Source organism: Camelus dromedarius, unplaced genomic scaffold, assembly GCF_036321535.1.
Source record: "Camelus dromedarius isolate mCamDro1 unplaced genomic scaffold, mCamDro1.pat HAP1_SCAFFOLD_185, whole genome shotgun sequence".
Lineage (NCBI taxonomy): Eukaryota > Metazoa > Chordata > Mammalia > Artiodactyla > Camelidae > Camelus > Camelus dromedarius.
The window spans coordinates 255,799-283,761 of NW_026989816.1; the positions used below are offsets into that span (position 1 = coordinate 255,799).

A 27,963-nucleotide genomic window follows, 5' to 3' on the forward strand; every position below is an offset into this window, starting at 1 on the left:
CTTTAATACTACACACGGCACTCTGTCACTGACCTAAAGGCTGATGACAGCCAAGAAATTTGCAGGGATCTTATTCTGTGCTCATCCCTTTTTGTCTTTGGAACCTCAGGATATTTGCCTCCTCTCCCTGAGTGTCATTTTCCTCATTCTTCAAATGGGAGTGTAACAGTCATTCATTTGCTCAGGGTCTATTCGACAACTGGAGACGGCTTATGAAAACAACAACAACAATAAAAGCAAAACAGCAATTCTGATCTGTGCTGTCTTCCTCCTCCTCCCTGAACATGAATGGCATCTTTCACTGAATCCCAAACTTAAGGAGTAGTTCTGATGAGGAAGTCACAGGACTGCCGTGTAACCGAGAAATGACCTGGTGTAAAAGAATGAATTGCCAGCAAATCCTCAAAACCCATAAGGGTGCAAACCCTGGGAGCTACAAGCATGGGTGGGAGTTCCTTAGTACCCCATTTCACAAATGGGGAGAATTTTGCAGGGTCCATGAAAGACACAGATAGCCCAGTAAAACCACACCATGTTTTAGAGTACACCAGGGCCACGTCGCTGCTGACCTGTACTTCTTTGTGTCCCAGAGCAAGTGCCCTGGGCAGGGGTTACTGTGCTTGAGGCTGGACAAGAACTTTCTGTTCTGCCTCTATTGCTTTATCTCTTCCTGCAATAAAACAACTGGTAGGACTCTGGTGGGGAGCAATATACCCACATTCTCTGGCAAGCCACACACCAGGCAGCTCTAGCTGATCTGAGAGAGGACTCTTCAATGAACATATATACACCAAAGTCAGGCAGAAGGCTGCCTGTGACCTTGGGAATCCAAACCAGCTTGTCCTCTTAATCAGGATATTAGACATCTAAAGAAAGTGTGCACCAGATGAAGACGATGCATTAGACAGCGTTGGTGGTTATGGCCAGCAGTATCTAAGGACAAGTCATGCTCTGGCAGATGGGAGCATTTTGGTTGCTTTAAGAGTTTGCTACTGAAGGGCTGGGACATTTCATTGGGCCTTTAATCTCCAGACCTCTTTACTCACAAAGGCAGACAAGTTAGGTGAGCCAGCTCAGCCTTTATTCCAACTTCCTAACCAAAATGCTATGAGGTTGAAAATATATTTCTCAGACTTTTCTGCAGCAAGGGTTCCAGATGTGGCTTTAAAAATGCCCATCAGAGATTGAGATATGCAAATATTAACTACTATATATAAAAATAGCTAAAAAAACTAAATTTCTTCTGCATAGCACAGGGAACTATATTTAATATCTTGTAATAACTTTTAATGAAAAATAATATGGAAAGGAATTCATACATATATATGTGTATATGAATGACTGGAACATTGTGCTGTACATCAGAAATTGACACATTGTAACTGACTATACTTCAAATAAATATATATATATATAATGCCCATCAGCAGCTTCTGAGTGTCACTTAAAGCAGAAACCCAGATGAATGGAGGCAAAGGTGGGTGGAGGAGCTACGTTATTTTGCTGGGGTGGATGCAGCGGGCATGGCAGAGATCTAGAAGGAATGCTCACAACAGCCACTTACTGATCTGTAAGTGAGTTAGGGTAATAGCTTCCTGAAATCCTCCCCACTCCTCCTGATGAGCCAGGTGTCTCGCTATTCTCTGGAAATCACTAGGCACAGCCTGGGACTCAAAGGTAAAAATTAAAAACTGCAGTAAGGTAGCGAAGAGGCTGGCAGGACGTGTTGGACAAAAGTAGGTCAGAATCAACAAAGAATGGGGAGGGGATACAACGTGGGCTGAGGACCCTGACTACAGTTGTGGATTGTCTGTGTTAAGGACTCTGAGTCAGTATGAGTAGATGGATTGGTGTGGACTAAAATGGTGGCCATTGTTCAGATAAATATGTGATTTGGACTTTATTTATTAGAGGAGGGATTTTTTTCCCCCTTCAAAATTGATCATTTCTAGGGAGCAGAAAAATACTCTGCCACACAACATCTAAGTGCAAAAGAGATGCTACAGGATGGTGGTGGTGTGAAAAATTTCAGTCCCGCAGTTCCAAGGTTTCCTTAATGAGGTTCACAGCAGTTGGTACTTAAAATAAAATAAGGTACTTATAATAAAGACATCATCATATGTACATATCCTTAAAGATACACATATGGTGCTATAAGTGGGCCTGAAATGTGTTCTACATTCTAAAATCCGATGAAATAAAATCAGTAGCTCAATATACCTCTCGGCTCTAAATCATGATGTAGCTAATGATCACAGAAAACAAGATCAGCTAGTAAATTTGAAATTTATCTTTTCCAGTGTCAAAGATAATATTTTTTGCTTTACTTAAAAAGCATTTTTTTAATTAGGACTGTCAGTGTCCATTGGTATATGGGGTTCAGTAGATATGTTCAGATGTTCTAGACAGTGAATCAGAGCAAAGACTGAGGTTTAGACAGTAGTTAAATGCCTCACCCGTGTAATCAGCATCCACATATTGCTATACTGAAAATCCTTAAAACTGAGAACTTCATTAAAACAACTAAAAGAAAGGGAAAAAAATAGCCACAGACTAGTGGAAGATTTGTAACGTGTAAAAATGACAAAGGGCTATTCATGAGCATATTCTTAAAAACCCCTACACTTTAATAAGTAAAACAACAAACGGACAACAGGTTGCACACTTCTCCCTGTAGGAGAAACCATGCAGATGGACTCTTATGTGAATGGGGCTGGAGCTGTAGAATTAGTTACTCTTGCAAGTAACTCAGTTAAAAACAAATGCAAATGGGATACACGTCTACAATATCTGAGTAAAAATCTTGGAAAACTTACTCCTCTGTTAAGCAATGACAATGGCAAAATTTGTCAAAATTAACCTCTGCAGAACTCTGGAAATTTAACCAAGGCTTCCAGCAATACGGGGAATGTTTATTAGAGAAAAAATAACAGCTAAATCTCCATAAAGATAGTCAGTTTTGTCATATCGTAACTTGATCTACCCCCATCCCCGTATCCTCACCTAAATGGTGGCCTTTAAAAGCAACAGTCTCACAATCAAGGAAGGGGCAGAAGTGATTTGAAGTTACCCAAAAAATCCGCCCCCAGAGAGCTGTCACTAATTCACCTATCTCAAACTCATGCTGTGCAAACAGCCTGTCCCCAGAGTGTTTGTGGAAAACAATCAGCAGTGAGTAACTTTACAACTGCCTGAGGCAGTGGTACCAGTACAGGCTAATTAGATGCTGACTAGGAAACTTAGAAGGCAAAATTGAGTATTGAGACTTTCTGGGGGTGGAGGTAGGGTTAAATAGCTCCAAAAAATTCTGAGAATTGTAGAAGTCCGTACACATGTGTGGCACATGGCAAGGAAAGATCTGAGAAAATCTTAAGCCTTCAACTCTGGCTGAACTTGAGGTTCTGCATAAGCAAGAACTAAAGGCTACAGAATAGCTGCAGAATGCCTGCCGGTGCTGAGGGCATCCCTCAGCACGCAGGCACACAGCCACCTGGCAACAGCTCAAACGATTGGCTCCAGGCATTGAAAGAATTCACTGTCCAATCATTATTACAGTGATGACAACTAGGCTTTCTGCACACATACAGATCTCATGGCCACGCATGATAAAGAATACAGACTTTACAGAATTTGTTCAGGAAAGTAACTAAATAAATAGCTGCAGCAGCAATGACAATGGAAACAACGATAAACCCTGGAGATGAGGAAAATCTGGCTTTCAGATCTGCCATATTTTAATATTTTAAATGTTCAGTTTTCAACAGAAAATTACAAGATGTACAAAGAAACAGAAAAGTTTGGCCATAACACAGGGGAGAAAGTAGTCAATAGAAACTCCCTGAGGAAACCCAGACACTGGACTTACTAGACAAAGACATAAATAAGGAATTACACATATGATCAAAGAGCTAACCGAAACCATGCCTAAAGAATTTAAGTATGTGAACATCTCATTGTACAGAGAATATCAATAGATAAAATTTACATTAAAAACCAACTGGACATTCTAGAGATACAAATATAATGACTAAAATGAAAATTTCAATAAGAGATTTCTCTGTAGAAATGAACTTGTTGAAGAAAAAGTCAGTTAACTTAAAACTACTGAGATTATCCAGTCTGTGGAACAGAAAGAAAAAGGAATGAAAAAAAATGAACACTGTGTCAGAGATAGGTTGGACACCATCAACAATACCAATACACATATAATGTGAGCGCCAGAAGGAAGGAGAGAAAAAAAGGGGTAGAAAAAGTATATAAAGAAATAATGGCTGAAAACTTCCCAAATTTGATGAAAACATTAATTTGTACATCCCAGCAGCTCAACAAACTCCACGTGGTATAAACGTAGAGACATCGAAAATAGGCACATCAGACTAAGTGTGTCAAAAGAGAAGAACAAAGAATCTTGACAGCAGAAAGAGAAAAGAGGCTCAACATATTCAAAGGCTCCTCAGTAAGACAGTTGATTTCTCATCAAAAACCATGGAGACCAGAAGGCAGTGGGATGGTATCGTCAAAGTGATAAAAGTAAAATACTGTCACCAAGTATTTTATAGCCAGCAAAATGATTCTTCAAAAAAAAAAAAAGAAGAAATTAACACACTCCTACAAAATCTGAAAGGATCCATTGCTAGCAGGCCTGCCCTACAAGAAATACTAAGGATAGTCCAGCAGGTGTAAATGAAAAGACACTCACCTGAAAAATAAAGAGCACTACTACATGAGTAAGAAAATAAAACAGTATAAATACAGTATTACATGTACGTGTTTTCTTCTAATTGATGTAAAGGACAACTGCATAAAACAATACTTATGAAACTGTGTAGATGTACTTATAAATGCATAAAGGTGTAACTTGTATGACAGTGACAGCATGAGGAGGGGGAGGGAAAAGATTGATATCAAAGCAAAGTTTTTGTGTACTATTGAAATTAAGTTGGCATTCATGTGAACTAGATTGCTTTAAAACAAGATGTTAATAATAATCTCCAGGGCAATGGAGGAGAAGGAGGAGGAGGAAGAGGAGGAGGAGGAGAAGAAAAAGATAAAATAAACAACAAATTAAAATGGCACACTTGAAAATGCCTACTTTGTACAAAAAAGTGTAGTAATAGAGCATTGGGGAAATAAAAAGACATATAGAAAGCAGATAGCAGATGTAACTTCAACCTGATAAGAAATTACATTAATGTAAATGAATTAAATATTCTAATCAAAATAGTAAAGGCAGAAATAAATGGAATAGAGAATAGATGAATAACAGAGAATAATCAACAAAAAGAAAAGTTGGTTCTTTGAAAAGATCAAGAAAATTGACAAATTTTTAGCTAGTACTGAAGAAAAAAAGAGAGAAGGTTCAAATTACTAAGATGAGAAATGAAAGGAAGGATGTCACTACTGCCCTTACAAAAATAACAAGGAATATAAGGGAATACCATGAATACTTGTATAGCCAATAAATGAGATAATCTAGATGAAATGGATAAATTCCTAGAAGGATATGTGACTAAATCTAATTCAAGGAGAGATAGAAAAGTCAAATAATCCTACAATAAGTAGTGACTGAAATAGTAATTCAAAACATTCCCACAAGGAAATGCTAGGCCCGTATGGCTTTGCTGGTGAATTCCATCAACTACTTAAAGAAAAAACAAAAACAAAAAACAAACAAACAAAAAAATGCTTCACAAACTCGTCTAAAAATAAAGAGGTGGGCACACTTCCCAATTCATTCAATGACATGAGTATCACACTGATACCAAAACCAGACAAAGGCATCACAAGAAAACTAAAGACTATCTCTTATGGATATAAATGCAAAAGTCCTCAACAGAATACAAGCAAATCCAATCCAGTAACATATAAAATAGACCACAATTCAGTGGGATGTATCCAGGTATGCAAAGGCACCTCAACATACAAAAGTCAATTCATGTAATATGCCATATTAATAGAATAATAGATAAAAACTAGGAATAGAAGAGAACTTCCTCAACTTGACAGAGAACATCTATGAAAAACCTGGAGCAAAGATCATACATAATGGTGAAAGACTGAATTATTTCCTCCCAAAATCAACATTGTACTAGAGGTTCTAGTCAAAGCAAACAGACAAAGAAAATAAAGCCTCTAGATTAGAAAGAAAGAAATAAAACTATTTCAATTCCAGATGACATGATATTATACATTGAAATCACAAGGAATCCACAAAGAAAAGAGAGAGAGAGAGAGAGAAAAAAAAACTATTAGAATTAACAACATAGTTTGACCAAAATTGTAAGACACAAATCAATATATAAAAAAGTAATTATATTTCTATACAACAGCAGTGAATAATCTAAAAATAAAATGTAGGAAACATTTTCATTTACAATAGCATCAAAAAGAATAAAATAATTAGGAATATTAAGAAAAATATGTGGAATACTGAGGAAAATGTCTGAAAGTTGTATATTGAAAACTAAAATACTACTGATAGAAGTTAAAAATGACCTAAAATAAATGGAAAGCTCTTCTGTGTTCATGGATCAGAAGCCTTATTATTGTTAGGATGGCATTTGTCCTCAAAGTGACCTATAGATTCAATGCAAATCTGGCTTTTTGAGAGAAATGAGCAAACTGTTCCTAAAACTATGGAAATGCAAGATACCCAGAATAGTCAAAACAATCTTGAAAAAGAACAAAGTTTTGAAGTTTCCAAATTCAAAACTCAGTAACAAAATGGTAATCCATACAGCGTGGTACTTGCATAAAGGACACACAAATAGATTGAGAGAAAAGAACTGAGAGTCCATAAACAAACTCTTACATGTAGCCAGTTAATTTTTCATAAAGGTTCCATGACAATCCAATGGGGAAAAAGTAATTTTTACAAAAATGATGCTGGGACACCTGAACATACACCTGGAAAGAAAGAAAACTGAACTTTTATCTTAACACCATTTATGAAAATTAACTCAAAATAAATCACAGACCTGAAATTATAAAACTTTTAGAAAATTAACAATGAGAAATTCTTCAGGAATTTGAAGTACAAATTCTTCTAAGATATGACAGCAAAAGCACAAACAACAAAAGAAAATAAATCAAGTAAACTGGACTTCAGTAAAATTAAACACTTCTGTGCTTCAAAGGACTTCATCAAGAAAGTAAGAAGACAATCCACAGAATGGGTGAAAATATTTCCAATATTTTCCCTGATAAGGGACTTTTTATCCAGAACAGACAAAGGAGACTTAAAACATGACAATACAAAGACAAATACAATTAAAATGGGCAAAGAATTTGAATAGATGTTTCTCCAAAGAAGACATACGAATGGGAAATAAGCACATAAAAAGATGTTCAACATCAGTAGGCATTAGGGAAACAGAAATCAAAAGCACAATGACATGCCACTTCATACCAAATAGGATGACAAATATATATGATATATGATATATAAATATGTATCTATAAACCCGGTAATAAAAAGTGTTGATGAGGATTTGGAGAAACTGGACTCCTCATACATTACTACTGGAAATATAAAATGGTGCAGTCACTTTAAAAACTACTTTAGCAATTCCTCAAAATGTTAAAAGTAGAATACTTCCCAGCAATTCCATTTTTTGATATATCCTGAGGAGAACTGAAAATATGTGTTCACACAAAAACTTGTCCATGAGCATTTACAGCAGAATTATTCATCATCAACTGATGGATGGATAAGCAAAGTGGTGTATTTATAACAATGGCATATTATTTGAACACAAAAAGGGCTTTGGGTACTGATATATGCTACACCATGGATGAGCCTTGACAACGTCACACTAAATGAAAGACGACAATCAAAAAAGGCAGCATACTGTATGGTTCTACTTATATGAAATGCCCAGAACAGGCAAATCCATAGAGACAGAAAGTAGAGTGGTGGCTGCTGGGGTCTAAGGGAAAGGAAGTTTAGGGAGTGACTTACTAAAGGGTACTGGTTGCTTTTGGGAGTGATGGCTACAAAACCCTGAAATGTACTTAAAACCCTAATGCACAATTTCAAAGGCTGCATTTTACGGTATGTGAATTATATCTCCATAAAGCTGTTACTTTTGAAGCTGAGCCCACATATGGAGCAACTGGCCCAGCACTGACTGCAGCATCTGGAGGGGGAGTGACCCACCCACCCACCACAAAGGAGAGGATCACCTGACCCAGTGTTGGAGGGGTGCAATCTTCTTGCCGACAGACACTGTGAGCAACACAGACAAGGGGGCAAACAGAGCAAGGTGAGTTTGTGAAACAGGGCGAAGACACAAAGGCCTCTCAATAAAACCATTAAGAGCACACAGTCTCTAGGAGAACACATCATTGTTTTTAAAATCTTTTTATATCTGTTTTATTCCTATTACATTTTTAATCTTTATTTTTAAACAGTTCTATATGTTTACAATTTTCATTTCATTTTTAATTCTCTTGGTTTTGATCTGTTATTTATTAGTCACAGGTTTCAAATATTGTATTTTGAATTTTCTCTTCTTTTTATTAAGATTCTTAAAAGATATCTCAACTCGATTCCTATTCTGCTTCAACTTGCTCTTCTATTATTGATTATACACTGTTTTCAAACCTTCTTTTTCTTCATTCTTTTAAAATTCTCTCTCTCTCTCTTTTAAGTTTTATTCCCACATAGGCTTTAGATAGATAAATAAATAAACTCCTTTAAGGACCACAATAGATAACTGATACTCCTTAAGCCACAGGGCCAGAGAGATATGAGCAGAATGAAGAAGCAGAGGAAGTCCTGCCAATTAAAATAGCAAGAGAAATCCCCTCAAAGAACGATCAATAAAATAGACATTGATGGCCTACTAGATCAAGATTTCAAAAAAGAAGTGATCAAATTACTGAAGGAACTAAAAGAGATAGTCTTTAGAGACATAAAATATATCAAAAACAAAATAGAAGCTATAAAGAAGAGCCAAGTAGAATTGGTAAATTCATTGGCTGAAATGAGATCTGACCTAAAGGCTGTACAAAGCAGGCTAGATAATGCAGCAGAACGAATAAGTGACCTAGAAGACAGGACAACAGAAAGCACCCAATCAGAACAGCTGAGAGAAAAACAAATATAAAACAATGAAAACAATATAAGGAACCTATGGGAAAATATAAAGCATGCCAATCTATGCATAATAGGGGTTCCAGAAGGGGAAGAAAGAACAAAGGGGATGGAAAAGGTAATTAAAGAAATCATGACTGAAAACTTCCCAAACCTAAAGAAGGAATCAGACACCCAAGCACAGGAGGCTCAGAGGGTCCCAAACAGGAAGAGCCCAAAGAGAAACACGCCAAGATATATCATAAATCAAGATAGCCAGACTGAAGGATAAAGAAATGATCCTAAAGGCAGCAAGAGAAAAACAAAGAGTGAGTTACAAGAGAAGGCTCTCAGCTGATTTCTCTACAGAAACACTACAGGCCAGAAGGGAGTGGCAAGATATATTCAAAGTCCTGAATGAAAAAAAAAGATGCAGCCTAGGATACTTGCTCCAGCAAGGCTATCCTTTAGAATAGAAGGAGAGATAAAGAATTTCACAGAGAAGCAAATACTAAAAGAATTTAGCAACACTAAACCCATGCTAAAAGAAATATTGAAAGGTCTACTCTAAATAGAAAAGAAGCAGGATGCTACAGAAATGAGAATTCATGACTGTGAGAGTATTTTTCCTTTCTTCTTTTTTTTTTTAAATCTTGTTCTCAGTAGGATGGGTTTGAGATTACATTAATATCTGTTTAGTACACACAGTTACAGTAATTGGTTAACAGACTTACAAAAAAGTGTAATCACAAGCCAAAATCTTACAAGTGAGTCACAAAAACTAAATACAATACAAAGGAAAATTACCATACCACAAAAGGAAGAAGAAAGGAACCAAGAAGAAATACCAAATCAACTGCAAAAATAAGTTCAAAATAGCAATAAACTCTCATCTATCATTAATTACTGTAAATGTTAATGGTCTAAATGCTCCAGTCAAAAGACAGAGTAGCAGACTGGATAATAAAGCAAGAACCTTCAATACACTGCATACAAGAGACACACTTTAGGGAGAAGGACACATATAGATTGAGAGTGAATGGACGGAAAATGATATTCCATGCAAATGGAAATGCCATAAAAGCAGGTGTAGCAGTATTGATTTCAGAAAAAATAGACTTTAAAACAAGGGCCATAAAGAAAGATAAATAAAGACATTTTATAATGATTAAAGGATCAATAAAAGATGAAGATATTACAATCATTAATATATATGCACCCAACATGAGCACCTAAGTACATTAAACAACTACTAACAGAGATAAAGGGGGAAATTGATGGGAATACAATCATTGTCAGAAATTTTAACACCACATTAACATCACTAGACAGATCTTCCAGACAGGAAATAAATAAGGCAACAGAGAAATTAAATGATACAAGAGAATAATTGGATTTAGTGGATATTTTCAGAGCATTACAATCCCCCATAACAGAATAAATAATCTCTTAAAATGTGTGTGGAACATTTTCTAGGATTGATCATGTACTTAGTCACAAAAGAAGCCTCAACAATTTTAAGAAGATAGAAATTATCTCAAGCATCTTTACTGACCACAATGCCATGGAAACTAGAAATCAACTTCAGAGAAACAAAGGAGAAAGAAAGGAAAGCATTGAGATTAAACAACATGCTATTAGAAAACCAATGGGTCAATGATGTAATCAAAGTTGAAATTAAAGAATACCTTGAGACAAATGAAAATGAAAACACAACCACACAAAACATATGGGACACAGCGAAAGCAGTGCTAAGAGGAAAGTTTAGGGTAATGCAGGCCTTCCTCAAAAAAGAAGAACAATACCAAATAAACAATCTAACCCACCAGCTGAAAGAACTAGAAACAGAAGAGCAAAAACACACAACAGTCAGCAGAAGAAAGGAAATAATAAAGATCATGGAGGAAATAAATAAAATAAAGATTAAAAAAATAGAGAAAATAATCAATCAAACCAAAAGCTAGTTTTTTGAAAGAATAAATAAAATCGAAAATCCTCTGGCCAAACTCACAAAGAAGAAGAGAGAGAACAAATTTGCAAAATAAGAAAGGAAAATGGAGAAATTACAACAAATAACATAGAAATACAGAATATCATATGAGAATATCATGACAAACTACATGGAAAAAAATGGATAACCTAGTGGAGATGGACAAGTTTCTGGAAACATACAGTCCACTAAGACTGAATCAAGAAGAAACTATCCACTTCAACAAATGGATCACTAGGAATGAAATTGAATTAACAATAAAAAACCTCCCTACAAATAAAAGTCCAGGACTGGACAGCTTCACCGGGGAGTTCTACCACACATACAAAGAAGAGCTCATACCAGTCCTTCTCAAACTCTTCCAGAAGATTGAAAAGAAGGAATATTCCCAAACTCATTCTATGAAGCCACCATTACCCTGATACCAAAACCAGGCAAAGACACCACCAAAAAAGAGAATTACAGACCAATATCACTGATGAACACAGATGAAAAAAGTCCTTACCAAAATACTAGTAAATAAAATCCAACAGCACATAAAAAAGATAATACATCATGCTCAAGTGGGGTTCATCTCAGGGACACAAGGGTGGTTCAACATATGAAAATCAATCAATGTAATACTTCACATCAACAAGAGAAAGGACAAAAACCACATGATCATCTCAACAGATGCAGAAAACTTTTGATAAAATTCAACACCCATTTATGATAAAAATTCTCACCAAAGTGGGTATTGAGGGAACATATCTCAACATCATAAAAGCTATATATGACAAACCTACAGCCAGCATAGCACTCAACGGTGAAAACCTCAAAAGATTCCCACTAAAATCTGGGACAGTCAAGGATGCCCACTATCACCACTCCTATTCAACATAGACTTGGAAGACCTGGCCACAGCAATCAGGCAAGTAACAGAAGTAAAAGGGGTCTAAATTGGAAAAGAAGAGGTAAAAGTGTCACTATATGCAGATGACATGACAATATATATAGAAAACCCTAAAAGGTCCACACAAAAACTACTAGAGCTGATCGAAGAATATAGCAAAGTAGCAGGTTACAAGATTAATGTTCAAAAATCAGTTGCATTTCTTTACACAAATGATGAATCAACAGAAAAAGAAAGTAAAGAAACAATCCCCTTTAAAATAGCACCCAAAGTAATAAAATATCTAGGAATAAATCTAACCACAGACGTGACAGAATTATACACAGAAAACTATAAAGCATTGGTGAAGGAAATTAAAGAAGACTTTAAAAAATGGAAAGGTATCCCATGCTCTTTGATTGCAAGAAGCAATATTGTTAAAATGGTCACACTGCCCAAGGCAATCTACAGATTTAATGCAATCCCTACCAAATTAACCTGGACATATTCCATAGAACTAGAACAAATCACAATAAAATTTATATGGAACCATCAAAGACATAGAATTTCCAGGGCATTACTGAAGAAAAAAAGAAATAGGCTGGAAAAATAACTGTCCCAGACTTGAGACAATACTATAGAGTTACAGTCGTCAAGACAGCATGGTATTAGTACAAAAACAGACATACAGCCAAATGGAACAGAATAGAGAGCCCAGAAATGAGCCCAAATACTTTTGGTCAAATAACATTCAACAAAGGAGGCAAGAATATACAATGGAATAAAGATAGTCTCTTCAGCAAGATAAACATAAGACAAGATACAATAAACCTCCTAGGAGAAAATACAGGCAAAATAGCTGACATACATCTCAGAAATCTTCCCCTAGGGCAGTCTACCCAAGCAATAGAAATAAAAGCAAGAATAAACAAATGGGACCTAATGAAACTTACAAGCTTCTGCACAGCAAAGGACACCTTAAGTAAAACAAAAAGACAACCTACAGAATGGGAGAACATTTTTGCAAATGAAACTAACAAAGGCTTGATCTCCAGAATATATAAGCAGCTCATATGACTTAATAAGAAACAACCAAATAAACCAATCCAAACATGGGCAGAAGACCAAAACAAGCAATTCTCCAAGGAAGATATACAAATGATCAATGGGCACATGAAAAAATGCTCAATATCACTAATTATCAGAGAAATGCAAATCAAAAGTACAATGAGGTATCACCTCAAACCAGTCAGAATGGCCATCATTCAAAAATCCACAAATGACATATGCTAGAGAGGCTGTGGACAAAGGGAAACCTCCGACACTTCTGGTGGGAATGCAGTTTGGTGCAGCCACTGTGGAAACAGTATTGAGTTTCCTCAAAAGACTAGGAATAGAATTGCCATATGACACAGGAATCCCACTCCTGTGCATATATCCTGAAGGAACCCTACTTCAGGATGACAGCTGCACCCCAATATACATAGCAGCACTATTTACAATAGCCAAGACATGGAGATAGCCTAAATGTCCATCAACGAATGACTGGCTAAAGAAGTTGTATATTTATACAATGGAAAACTACTCGGCTATAAAAACTGACAATATAGGGCCATTTGCAGCAACGTGGATGCTCCTGGAGAATGTCATTCTAAGTTAAGTAAGCACCGTAACAAGGAATAAAGAGAAGTTACCTCTAAGTACAGTTATTTTGATTAAAATATACATACAGAAAGCAAGTCACCCCCACGACTGCTGCCAGGAGGAGCATCTGAATGTAATAGCCCAGCCCAAGCAAAGTAGATTCCGACCTTCTCTCCATAGAATTTCCTGCAGAAAGACAGAAGGTAGTTTCAGAAGACACACATATTCACTCTGTAGCTTCATCCTCATGTTAATTTCTTTTTTCTTTGTTTTTTGGTGGGGCATAATTAGGTTTATTTATTTGTTTTTTAAATGGAGGCATTGGGGATTGAACCCAGTACCTCATGCATGCTAGGCATTCACTCTACCACTGAGTTATACCCTCCTTCCATCATACTAATTTCTGATTCTAAATCAAGGGGGCTTTAAGTTTAAACCTCTGACTCAATTCACACTTAAAACATATGCGTTTTCACAGCAGCCCCCAAATTCTACCGTGAAATAAGAAGTATTTTACGTATCATAGAAATACAGATCACTCGTTCACCTGCTGAAGAGAGATAAATGAGAACAGAGCAAAGGAGGGGACGAGGCCGACTCCGGAGCAGATGCAGGGGATCATCACCACTCACTGGACAGTCTGGCACATTCAACAAATCCCACCAAAGATCATTCTTAACAGGTTTGACACAAGTGGACTTCAACTACTGGCTCAGTCATCTGCGTCTGCCTTATCTCGGGAACTTCCCTGGAGCAAATGCATCGTAAACCACAGATAATAAGGAAATGGCTGATAATGATAAAAACTGGGAGTGCAATGTCTCTCTGACAAAATATTTATAAAACTCATGTGGGAATGGGAGAGGGCAGGAAGGATGTGGCTGAGTAAGGAACTGCCCTGTATTCTTTGTATCTAGCACGTCGGCTGTTCCTAGGTTTCAAAAACCCTTCAATGTTACTCAGTTAATCTGGAGTAGACGGAACAGGCCAGGGAGGCAAGATTAGAAGAAAGGAGGCAGGGCACGAAGCGGTGCCAGGCTGGTCCTGAAAGGGAGACAGACACAGACAGGCAGACACAGAGGGCTTAGGGATGAGGCGGAACAATGAGGCGGCGGCTCAGGTGTGTTTGCTGCTGCTGATACTTCCCTCAGCTGGAGCACTGCTGACGCGGCAGTGCTGGGTAAAACCTGTGACTTTCCTCAGCTCTGAGTTCTCTCGGAAGCTTCCGGCTCAGTCTGGAGCTGAGATGAGCTCCGAGGGCTTAGCCTAGGGGGGACTCAGCTCTGAGAACAGCCTGGAGTCCTGAGAAACTTCACGCAGGAACCCCTAGGGCTGGACCAGCGCTCACAGGGCTGCTGTGAGACCAGTTCCATCGTCAGAGACCTGGGCGTGGACCATTCCATGGGGAAAATGGCTGAGCCCGATGCCAAATCAGATAGGAGGGACAAAGTGTGTTCATTCTCATGTGACTGGTCTTTGTGGCCTGGCTCACAGATGGCAGGCTCAGGATGGTGTCTGGCAGAGAAAACCCTGGCAATGGGTTTGAGATGTCTTGGACTCTTTCTTGTTAAGCTTTTTGTAATACATTCTTATCAACTATCCATCCTGAAAATGCCACATTCAAAACTGAAAGAATGTTAAAAGTTGCTTGCTCCAACTGGCCAATGGTAAACACACCCTGCTACAGTTAGAGAGCTGGTCAGGCAGCCTCTGCCTGCATATTTACAATGACGGAGTGTTCATTACTTCCAAAGTTTACATGCCGGCAAGAATGTCAGAAAGAATTTTTGAACCTTAAACAGATGTCTGCCCCCTAGTCCTTGCTGAAAGGCTAGAAATAATGAGGATCCCTTCAAATGTAGTTTTGTCTGATTGTTATCTCTCTCTGTCAAAAACACCCCAATTCTTAACATCAATTTTTCAAAATTCAGCTTTGATTTCTTTTTATCAAACTTATACCATACATTCATTAAAGAGTCAAACAGTTCTCGAACACTGATTGTAAAAAGGAGCAGTTCCAAACAACCACCCCATTTCCTGGCCAGAAGCAAACACGTTCAGCTCCTACTGCTGACACTTGGAATAAAAACTCCCTATCTCTGCCGAATATCCTTGTAACATAGCCTATTGCCTTTTTCAGCTTTACGTATCACCTATTTAACTTTCTATTTTGGAAAATGAGGATTAAGCTCTCTTTCAAACCACATCTCCTGTACACACCCAAACCTTCATTCTTCCAACCTTTTGATACAAATACATTATAATTTTGATCAGCTCAGTATCCTTGCTTTACATGATTAGGACTCTGTACAGACTGTTCACAGCTGTAGCAAGTTGTCTGCTAGGCTTACTTTTTTCTTCCCTACTTTGCTTTTCCTGGAGTTAATAATTGTCTTGGTGGTTCATAGCTTAGATTTCTCTGCGCTTAACAGTTCAACCCCAGACCTCCTAATGAATAACTTTCTCAATACTTTCCAATACATTGTCTACAAATTTCATCTCCTTGAATAAATCTCTTCAGATCTCCTTCAACCTGGATTAACGACATGCTAGTCTTGTCACAGTGCTCAAGGGGCCACTAGTGGGAAGCAACAAGGGAATACATGGACCAGGAAAAGGGAACAGATCAACATAATTTCCTTTACAAAACATACTTAAAACAGTGGGAAAATTGTTTTCTTTACAAACACAAACACACACACCAACCCCAAAAGCCCATAAAGAATGATTAAATAGCCATCAAACCCATTGCCCTGCCATCAAATTCTGTATAATATAAAACAAAAATAACAGAAGGAATATACCATATAAATATGAATCTCAAGGGGGATGGGGTACACTCAGTGGCAGAGTGTGTGCTCAACATGCATAAGGTCATAGATTCAATCTTCAGTACCTCCATTAGAAAAAAAAATTAGAAACAATAGAAAAATGTATCAACTTTAAATATTTACAAATATATAAACTTCCTCTTTTAAAACTGTGTTCTACAGGATAACCCGGGTTAATGAGAAAGTGCCTCTTTATGACTGTGATCCTGCTGATAATTGAGGGAGGAAATTAGAGTATGACCACATGAAATAAAATCCCTTATGAAATAATGATCCCGGGTGACAATCATTATTGGCTGCTGTCATCACGAAAAAGAGAGTCAACTGGACATTATGTACCTTATGACAGGAGTACAAAACTTCATATAACAAATATTCTTGCACAAATTTGAACCTCGATCAGATCAAGCTTTTAGGGGAGGATCAAATCACTTAGCTAAAGCCAATACATAGGATGGAGAAATAAGTCTAACCACAGGGGAGAATGAAATCAACCAAACAGGAAATAGAGAAACCCCTCAGCAATTTCAAGGAAAATGAGAAACAGAAAAATTATAGATTAGAACCCACTTGAGAGATATGCTAGCTGCAATGTGTGAACTTAGTCTGGATCCTGATTTCAACCCCAAAACTGCTTAAAAGTGTACTTTTGTGACAATCAGGGAATTATTTTGTAACCCTAAAAAAAAAAAAAGGAATATTCCAATTGTATTTGAAAGAGACCTTGTCATTTCACTAATGAAAGGTTAAGCTATGTAGGATTGCCTTCAAAATGATCCCGAAGTGGGGGAGGGGAAGAGGTGGAGATGAAAGATGCAACAACAGTGACTCTGAGTTGATAATTCTGGAGATGGGTGACTGATACAGACAGGCTGGCTGTGCTGTTCTACTTCTGTACGTGTTTGAATCTTTCCATAAAATGTGAAACAAACAAAAAGACTTCAGTGATTTAAAACCCTCACTTGGAAAGTTAAGAGGTTTGCCCAAGTAGGTGGGCATCTGAATGGGGCACTGAGATTAGGAAGATCAGGCACCTGGCTCCAGGCCGACCTGGGGCTACCTTGACCCTTCTCTTCCCCTCACCATCCACAGCCAGCCCATAACTGCATCCTGTCAGCTCCACTCCCCAAACGCATTCTCCCTGGCTCCCACCATCTCTCATCTGGCCCACCCCAAGAGCCTCCGACCAGGCCTCCCTGATTCCTGGGTCCCTGCAATTCATTCTCCACATTATCTTTGCAAAATGTGAGAGAAAATTACCTTAGTGCTTAAACTATCATGACTGCTTCTCACTGCACTTAGAGTCTACACTACTTTCCGTGCTCCTGATGCCCTTCTAAACCTCACGTCTCATCACTCTCACCAGCGCTGGCTCCAGTATCTCCTCAAACCTGCTGAGCACATTTGTGCCTCGGGGCAATGGACAAGCTGCCTCTATTCCTGGGGTGACTTATCCCAGATCCTCAAAGTCCAGGCTCCTTATCACCATCTCAGCTCACATGTAACCTACTCAAAGATAGCTTTCTTGACTCACTTCCCCCCAAGTCTCCCATCTCAACACTGTATTATTTCCTTCATTTCAATCTGAAATTTTTTCCTTATTAGCCCGATTATTTTTGTTTGCTCAGTTGTCCTTGGCCTCCCTCCTCCCAGCAGCCTTGCACAAACAGCATAAGCTCCCGGGGAGCAGCCGGCTCTGATGCTCTGAGAATACACATGCTGAGCGCGACATTACAGTCACGTGGTGTAGTGAAACGGTGTCGAACAGCAGATACAGCTAAGCAGTGAGAATACTTCTCTTATTTTATAATTTAAGTGAAACCTAACATTTACTCCTGTTTAATGAAGAATTTGGTAGGTCTTTGTTCCCAGTTCCTGGATGGCAACCCCTAAAGCCTTGAAATTTCCCAAGATAGGAGTGTCTTTACTATTCATGGTGGACCCTTGGATGGCTTGTGTTCATGAGATGACTCAGGATGGGGACTGGCCAGCCAGAGACACCAACCATGTGATTAGAGGAGTGGGGCTTTGAGCTTTGTGACAAGTGACTGACCATCAGGAGAGGTAGGGGCTCAAATGTTAGGGCTTTGACTTACAGTTAGTGTTTGGGGTAGCCATGTCAGTAGTGACCCAATAAATCATGTCTTTGTAATAAAGCCTCCAGTAAAAACTTGGGGCAACAAAGCTCAGAGCTCCTGTGAGCTTCCTGGTTGGTAACACTCTTGGAGGACTGTCACACTCAGAAGCCATGAGGGCAACCCTGAGCCCTTCCCACTGGAGTGCTCTCCACAACAGCTCACCTGATGAGATCTAAGGGCTGCTTCTTGTCTATGCTTCGAGGAGGAGCACATTCCCTGTACAGAAGGCCCTGTTCGCTGGGGCAGCTGAGGTCCTCTGATGGAGGCTGAAGTTGCACTGGGAAGCAGAAGCAAACAGGTGAGCGTCACTGTCACCACGTGTTCACATGTTCTGCTAATAAAATGTGGTGCTAACACTTTGTGGTCATTTGTAAATAAGGGGCCCTCCTTTGCCAGAAGGGATGGAGGTACCATATAATTTTTCATAATTCTCACCGAGGATTAATACTAACCCCTTGAGGGTCATTTGCAAACGTGGCTGGAAAGGAACACTTGGATGTTACAGTCCTGGGACCACCGTGGGTACCTGGTGAGGGCCTTGCAGATGCTTAATGTCCTACAACCGGGCCAGTCTTCCACAGCAAAAAAAACTAGGCCACCCAAGTGCCCAAACTGCTTCAGTGGAGGCAGCAGCCCCCTCCTTGGACACCCAGAGGAACCTGGACTCTGGCTGTTTAGGGGCAGGGTCAATTCTAAAACCCAGGCTTTTTTGTCCCCACAATTCAGTAGTTATTCGGTGACAGCACATGGAATATAAACAATAAGGAAACTTGACATGATGTTATATATTTAGCTTACTCAAGAAACAAAATTTAAATCCAGTCATTCTCCTTCCCACCTGACCTACTTTCCTTTCTCCTGTACTAGAACCAGATTATTACCCACCCAGACTTAGCATGGGTCCTGACTCCACTTACCTCCCTCCCAAACACCACATGAGATGATTCCTCAGCCTGGATGTGGAACCAGCAATTACAACAGGCTTTAGTGGAAAAGAAATGGTTGTGTGCATATGCCAACTAAACACTGTAGAATCCTGGTGTCCCACATTAGTAATCATGACAGCTGTTTGCAAGTGTCCCCAAAGTTCATTTCAGACTCTCACTGCTAATTTTGCTGGGATATAAATATAAAACATGTGGACTGCTGGGCTGGACTGCTATGCTGAGTCTCTGATCCAGGAAGCTCAGTGTCTGCTCCCTGCAACCAGCTCCCTGTTCTGTTCATGCATGTGCATCAAGCAGCTGTTTAGTGTCCATTTTAATATGTTAGACAGTGCATTTCAGTATGGTCTTCATCCACAAATACGTGTACCACACAGTAGTAATGATCAATCTCAGTCTTTGCTTTCTTTTGTCTTAGAGAGTCAGATAAACGGATAGCAAGGTAACAAAGTCATAGAGCGCTATAATATAGTATTTCCTTTATTTCAATGACAGGATTTATTTAAAGAGCTTAGATATAACATCTTTGCATTTATGGCATCATTTAGCGTCTGAAGCTCTTACATTTTACAAACTTCATTTCATGCGAGATGTTGTCAGTTAGAGAAGTGCTTCTGAATTTGAGGGGTTGCTGTCATCTCAGATGGAGTCCCTAAAAAATGTCAAAACTCTGCAGTATTGTCATCATGACAAGAACTCAGACAGATGAAATTTGGAAAGCCCTGTGATTTACTAGTGCACAGACAGAAAATGGTATTTCAGAGGGAAAAAGCCTGAATTACAGAAAATGATAAATGAAATGGTCTAACATGCATTTCCCTTACAAAGAACTAATACTTCTTTGGTTGATAATAACATCTGTCAGTAATTATGAAAAGAGCTGGCAGATGCATAGTACTTACTATTAGCCAGGGCTGTTCTAAAATTCAAGCAGATTCATTAATCCCCATAGCATCTCTACGAGGTGGGTACTATTATTATCCCCATTTTATTGATGAGGAACTTGATAAACACAGAGGCTAAATGACTTTTACAAGGTAGACAGCGAGAAACCAGCACAAGTGTTCCAGCCTGAGTCTACGCTCTTGGCCACTTCTACCTTTTTTTTTTTTTTTGGTGGCAGGGAGATAATAAGGTAATTCTGATGGGGGTGGGGAGGTAATTAGGGTTATTTGTCTATTTTAGAGGAGGTGTTGGGGGCTGAACCCAGGACGTTATGCGTGCTAAACATGCGCCCCATCACTTGAGCTGTACCCTCACCTCTCGAGTCTATGCTCTTAGCTGCTAATCCACACTGCCCAACATGGTAACTCTGGGGGAACTACAGTTCATTCATTCACTCACTTGTTAAACTCAGCCTTCCTGGTGCCTGGGATTCAGCAGTGAACAAGACAACATGGTTCCTGCCCTAAATGGGCTTGTCGACTCCTGACATATTATCTTCATTTTACCCAGGAAGAAACAAGGTCAAGAAGACTCACATTTTCCTGTTAACACCGGAGGATACATGAAGTGCTTTATTTCATTTCTGCCATTTGACTTACACCATGGGAAGGGAAAGCTGCCTTGCAGATCCCGGAGCTCACAAGCCTGTTAATCCTGATTTTTTTTAAAACTGTCCCTTACTTGATACTTGATCTGAGAAAGGATGAAGTAAACCTAAATAGATTCTAAGAGAGCATGCGGTTTATACAGGGTAAATAACCAGCCACTGTTTACTATCCTAACAGGAATCTGTAGGCATATTTCTTTTCTTTCTCTTTTTTCATTTTTATGGGCAGCTTTTAAAAACCAAACCAAACCAACAATACCAAATCACTTATAATTCAACAGCAGGTTCTAAATCACCCCCAAGACAGCAGCTAAACTCGGTTTAGACTTACAGTGCGGCTCCTGGTGGTTGGATTGATTAATGTATCTCTATCCTGAATATAAAAGTCGTTCACGCAGCTCTTCTCAAATAGGGCAATGAAAAACTCTTGTTCCGGTTGTTGATACTTTCATCCACTTGAAGGACTTTCATAAAACAGCTGAAGGTATCAAAGGCTGAGGACAGGGTTTTCAGATGATTGGGATTCAGAGGCAATTTTATGTACAGTATCTCAGTGTATGTACAGAGCACCTCCCACAGGGTGTGTACTTTTGCAAATACAAACTTGTCATCCAAAACCTATATTGGGAGAATGAAAACACAAACCAGGAAACTATTTTCACATTTTTAGTACACAGATTTTTCTTACATTGCTGGTAGTTATAGCACTTGTGCAAACACACACAGATATGACACTGGTAAAAGTGAAGATATAATAAAAATAGATTTGCAAACCATCATATATTTTTGCCTTAAAGTTAATTTCTTTGTTGAAATTACTGAAAAGTTATTTAAAATCCTTACAATTCATTCATAAAATAACCAATGTTTTAGATGAAGAAAAGTAAACTTGTTAACTTTTAGTCCAAATTAGTAACTAAAAATAGAAACACGAAAAAATTCTTTGCAGGGGCATTGTAATGACAATTTTTTAAATTTCTTAAACCTAGGACTATTTACATATCTGTTCAATATAATTTTAAACAGCCATTAAAAGGGATTTAAAAGAATTATATTTATTGATATGGAATATATAATAAAAGGAAAAAGAAAAAAATGTGAAATAATTATTTTCATTTTTGGAAGGGAAAAATATCTACATTTGAACAAAAAAAAATGTTTAGAAGGATTTTAAGATTCTTTATGTATAACTAAGGTACAGATGATTTTTAATTCCACTGTTTTTAATTCCATTGGATTTTCATTCCAATGTTCTTTCATTTTCAATTTTGGGGGAAATTTTTATAATAAAAAAACTTTAAAATTGTTCTTGCATAAATACATTAATAGATATATTTATGACTACATTCTCTGGCTATTAAAAAAGATCTCCTAGCTTTGGATCTGAAACATACATTCCATAATGCAGATTCTGACTGACTCGCCTCCCAGTCCAGAGAGAAGGCACGGCTAGGGTGACATGTTTCAAATATCATTCCAGGGAACATGCAGGCTCCCAGCCAACGGCTGCAAAGGGACTGACACTGATCTGCTTGCTCCCAGCTGCAGACCATCTCAGATGAGTTTAGATTCATAGGCTCAAGTTTTCTCTGTCAAAAGAAATCAGAAAATATTAGGCTTTTACTTTCACCAAGGGAACAAGAAGTTGTTTGATTTTCTTTTATAAAAAAAAAACAACAACAAACCAATTTGAACCTGAAGAAAAGACATTTGCTCAAAATACCACAGTAGCAATGAAGGTGCTCTGGCTGGCAGGGACTTGTTGGATTCCTGTGAGTGCTGGACTCCTCACATGGAATTCCCTTGGCACTCCAGAAGGCCTGTGGTTGTCCCCATGGGTTTGTGGCCATATGTGGTGCACAAAAGTCTCTGGCTTTGCCACAATTTCAAAGCCTTTTTTGGCTTATGAAAGGCTTTGCACTCAAATGGAGTTTTCTTGTGTCCACTCACTGATGTCATTCACCAGAGTTATAGTCCAGATCTGACATTCTAGACTCTTAAAATCTTGCAGACATTCAAATGGTTCAGGTTTGGATGTGTATTCACCTCTGCAGGCCTGGACCAAATTCGATAAAGCCACCCGGACAAGTTCAGCAAAATGCAAAGACATTTTTCTTTCTGCAAGACTGAAATGTCTGTGAAGCTATAAAAACTTCTGCATCTACAAAAATAGGGAACCAACTCATCAATAACATATCTATCCATAATGCATGGACATTTGAAAAAATACTGTATTTACTCCTATTAAATTCTATCTGGCTTTTGCCAAATTGTGTCCTAAACTGTAAGGAAAGTATATAAATGTAGGAATTTTTGACCTTTTAAGAGAAAAAGGAACCCTCCTACTTGGTAGGTGGGAATGTTAATGTTGCAGCCACTATGGAGGACAGTATAGAGTTTCCTTAAAAAACTGAAAATATACTTCCGTGTGATCCATCAATCCCATTCATGGGTATATGTCTGGAGAAAAATATAATTCAAAAAGACACATGCACCCCAGTGTTCACAGCAGCACTATTTACAATAGCTAACACACTGAAACAACCCAAATGTTCACTGGCAGATGACTGGATAAAGAAGTTGTGGTATATTATATATATATATATGTATATTTACATATATACACACATATATACACATGAACACACACACACAATGGAATACTGCTCAGCCATTAAAAAATTAAATAATGTCTTTTGCAATAACATGGATGGACCTACAGGGTATTATGCTAAGTTAAATATGTCAGAGAAAGAAAAACAAATATTCTATTTATTAACTTATATGTATATCTAAAAAATAAAACAAATTAATTACTATAATAAAACAGAAATAGACTCACAGGTACACAGAACAGACTGGTGGTTACCAATGGGGAGAAGGAGGAGAGGGAGGCAGGAAGGGGGTAAGGGATTGAGAGTTAAAAAGTATTATGTATAAAATGGACAGGTTACAGGGCTGTATCATACAGCACAGGGAAATATAGCCATTATTTTATGGTGACATTAAATGGAATATAATCTATAAAGATGTTGAGCCTCTGTGTTGTACACCTGAAAATAATATGATGGAAATCAACTACTCAATTATAAAATATTTAATCAAAGTTTTTTTCATATTATTTGCAATAAGTTAGAAGCCAGCACTGTCAATAGAAACATAGTGCAAGTCACAATTTTCCAGTAATCCCATTTAGAAAATAAAAAGGAACAAGTGTACTTAATTCCAGGAATAATTATATTTATCCCAAAATATCCAATATACTATCATTTCAAAATTGTGATTAACACTTTGAAAACTTTTAATAAATATTTTACATTATTATTGTTGTACGAAGTCTTGAAAATCTATTATGTATTTTCCACTTATAGAACATCTCAATTCACTATAGCCACATGTGGCTGGTGGCTACCATACTAGACAGAGCAGATTACACCATTCACACTTCTGATAAATTACCTGCTCTTATTTATTTAAAAAACTTCCAGAAAAGGCTTTAGATATTCCCTATATCTAACAAAGCAACCTTGACGGGTGAGGAATATCTTCATTATAAAGTGAAAAATAAAGGTAAGAGAGCCATGGTTACATGTAAGTTAATGTAACAATTCCTTCTTAATTCATTCAGGACTTTACAATCTTTCTTCATATTCCAAGGATTCACTGTCACTGTGCAATGTTTTTCACTATAATCATCTTTGGAATTGAGAGGCTTCTGATGACCCTGCTTTGTGCATCTGTACATAAAAGAAAATAACAAAACAGAGAAAAAGACCTTATTACAGATAATTTAGGGGGGTATAGCTCAAGTGAAAGATCATATTCTTAGCATGCACAAGGGCCTGGGTTCAATCCCCAGAACTTCTTATAAAAATAAAATAAATAAAACCTAATTACCACCCCCTGCAAAAAATTAATTAATTACTTTAATTAAAATAAAAAAGATAATTTAGTGAAGCCTTATCAGGCTACAAGAGCTACAATGAATGCCCATCCCCCATTAATTTAGAAGAAGTTTCACAATATTTCCCAACATAAAGGCTAAAATATAATTCAGAACACTTACTGATGGTCAGCATCATTTTAACAAAAATGTAGATAATTACCTCCCTGGTGTCAAAGCTCTGTCAGAGATTGGCACAGAAAATTTAGTAAAAATTATTTTGCAACTACCTTTGAAAGAAATGCTGAGAAATGATCTTTTCTGTTGGAAATTAGCCTGCTTTTACATTCTGCAGTAGGCATACGTGTTTACAAACCAGGCAGTAACTGGATCATATTTTACACATACTTTAGAAACTGATTTGAATTTTGCTCTCTACCTGCAAGGCTATTTCTTAGGTAATAACATAAGCTGGCCACTACACTAAATTTTGTTTCCCTGTTTGCTTAATCCTCACAACTCTGTAAGCTGCTATTATTACACCTATATAACAGATATAGAGCTTGAGACAGAAAATAATTTGGGTAACTTGGTAAATGGTGGAGCTGGGTAAGACTGCAGCCAGTCTGACACTGAAGTCCATTCTTCTCACCGATGTCTGATACTGCTGCCTACATTCAGCAATGACCGCTGATTTCATATTTAAGTGTGTCATTTCTAAAAGTGCAAAGCTATATTAGTACTGCTGTGTAAATTATTCTTTTGAGATGTGATTGCCAAAAAACAAAAACAAATAAAATCAGGGTGCCAATGAGGGGAGGGCGAACTGCATATGGACGGACACAAGGGGACTTTTTGAGGACACAGTTGCACAACTCTAGAAATAGCTAAAATGGCTGACTTGTACAATTATAATATGTTAATTGTATGGCCTGTAAATTATACCTTAATACAGCTATTAAATTAAGAAACTGAGATACCAAATTAAGACTAAAACACATATATATATATCACACATAGTACAACAGGCAAATATCATTATTTACTGCACCATTTTCCTTCATGCAGCTTCCTTTCCTCACCTGTTCCTGAAAGGATGATTCATTTTTAAAATAGCCTTTTAATTTATTCAGCAAATAATTTTTGACGGCCTACTATGAACCCAGGACTACTCTAGGCACTTAGAATAGATCAATAAACAAAACAAAAGTCCTGTCCTCACGGAGCTTGGTTGGAGTCTAGCTGGGGTGGGGGGTGGAGATGACAATTCACACAACAGAGCAGCAGAGGAGGTGGCATGTTAGGAAAGAGGAACCATGGAAAGAAGTAAAAAGGGCAAAGTAAAGAGAGTTGAGGGTATAGGATGAGGGTGATGTTGTATTAAATACGAGAGCAGGGCAAACTGTGAACTGAGGTTAGAACTAAGACTAGGAGGTGAGAAGTCCCAGGTGGACGGAATAACAATCACCAAGGCCAGCGTGACCTCGCATGTTCCAGAATGGGGGCACGGCTGGAGCTGCGGAGAAGGGTCAGTGCAGATCCTGTATGGCCTTGGAGGACATTGTAAGGACTGTGGCTTTTACCCGGAGTGAAATGGGGAGGCACTGCAGAAGGACGACACAATCTAACTTAGGTTTTCAAGGCTCACTTGACTGCCGGGTGAGAATAGTGCAAACGGGTCAGAGATGAAAGGTGGGAAGCTACTGAGAAGGGCTATGCAGGAGGAGAGGACAGTGGCTCAGGGAAGGGAAGCAGCAGTGGAGGCAGGAGCCATGGTGAGAAGTGGCTGGGCTCTGGATATGTTTTAAAGGCAGTGTCAAACCAGATCTATTGACAGAATTCATGTGGTATGTCAGTGAAAGTCAGAATAACTCCAAGATTTTTGACCCAAGCAGCTGGAAGGATTAAGTTTCCACTAACTGAATGGGGGAGGCTGCATAAAGGACCAGTTTGGGGGGTAGGAGGACCAAGAGCTCAGTTTTTACACATGTTGGTTTTAAGATATCAGAGTTCCAAGTGAAGATGCCAAATCAGCAGAATATTATAAGAGTCCAGAGTTGGAAAAAGTCTAACGGGAGACAGAACTGTGGGAATCATGGGTCACACAGGTGGTACAGGAAGACATGAAACCCAGGTACTCAAACATTAAGATACCCTGGCATTAACCATAGAAGTTATCCTTGAGGGCCTGCCTACTAGGTGAGGATATCAGTCCTATTTCCCGACCACTCGAGTTTTAAAAAGGAACTTACAAATGAATTCGTGCAAGACACTGCCTCCAGTGGGTGGGATCAGAGCTGGAGTCGGAGAATGGGATGGTGCACGCTACTCCCTACGGCAGATTGTGTGTGTGTGTGTGTGTGTGTGTGTGTGTGTGTGTGTGTGTGTGTGTGTGTGTGTTTGTGTGTGTGTGTACGCATGTTTGTGTGAGCAGGGGGATGAGTTACACCTGTCTTAAGAAAAAGAGCTAGAAATTCTAGAAGCTGAAATATGAAAGAACATCCAGATCTGGTAGAGGGAACAGGGGAAACACTGTGTACTGTAAGACATATCCCCATAATGCCATTTCCCACCATTCTTTTATCAGGAGCACAGTTGGAAACTGGGGAATTATGTAGATACGTGTGATGTACACAAACTTTCTGACTATGTAACACTAAATATCTACATATGTAGCAAGTTAATGATATTTATATCTGCTTCAAGTTTAATAACAAGTTCACAACAGAGGGAAAATAAAATATTGAGGACTGGTAGAAGTATCATAGAAGGCCTTTCAATGCTCAGAATGGAAGCAAAATCTGCTTCACCCCACAAAGAATGTCATTATGAGTCAAGAATGTTTATATTTGCTTAAGAAATTGAGAGTTGCAACTTCCTGCTTTAAAGAGTTAACTTTAAGACAGATACCATACTATAAGCAACATCTATACTGGTGCTTTCTTAAAGCTATTTTTAGTTCCTGCTTGTTCTGATGTACTCCAGAAACTCTGCAAAGAAAACCTTCTATTCAAAGGCTTAAAGGAATAAAAAA

At 38.2% G+C, this 27,963-nt stretch overlaps 1 long non-coding RNA gene across 1 annotated transcript in view; it reads right to left on the bottom strand.

Annotated features, from left to right (window-relative positions):
* The window catches only part of LOC135320847 (uncharacterized), a 48,758-nt gene extending 27,688 nt beyond the window's left edge, over positions 1-21,070 (bottom strand). Inside the window, exons 1-3 of the long non-coding RNA XR_010380194.1 lie at positions 20,059-21,070; positions 18,713-18,827; positions 13,668-13,767 (exon numbers count right to left, since the gene is read on the bottom strand). This is a non-coding gene — a long non-coding RNA (uncharacterized LOC135320847). The remainder of the gene's footprint in view (positions 1-13,667; positions 13,768-18,712; positions 18,828-20,058) is intronic.
* Between the last annotated feature and the right edge of the window lie 6,893 nt (positions 21,071-27,963).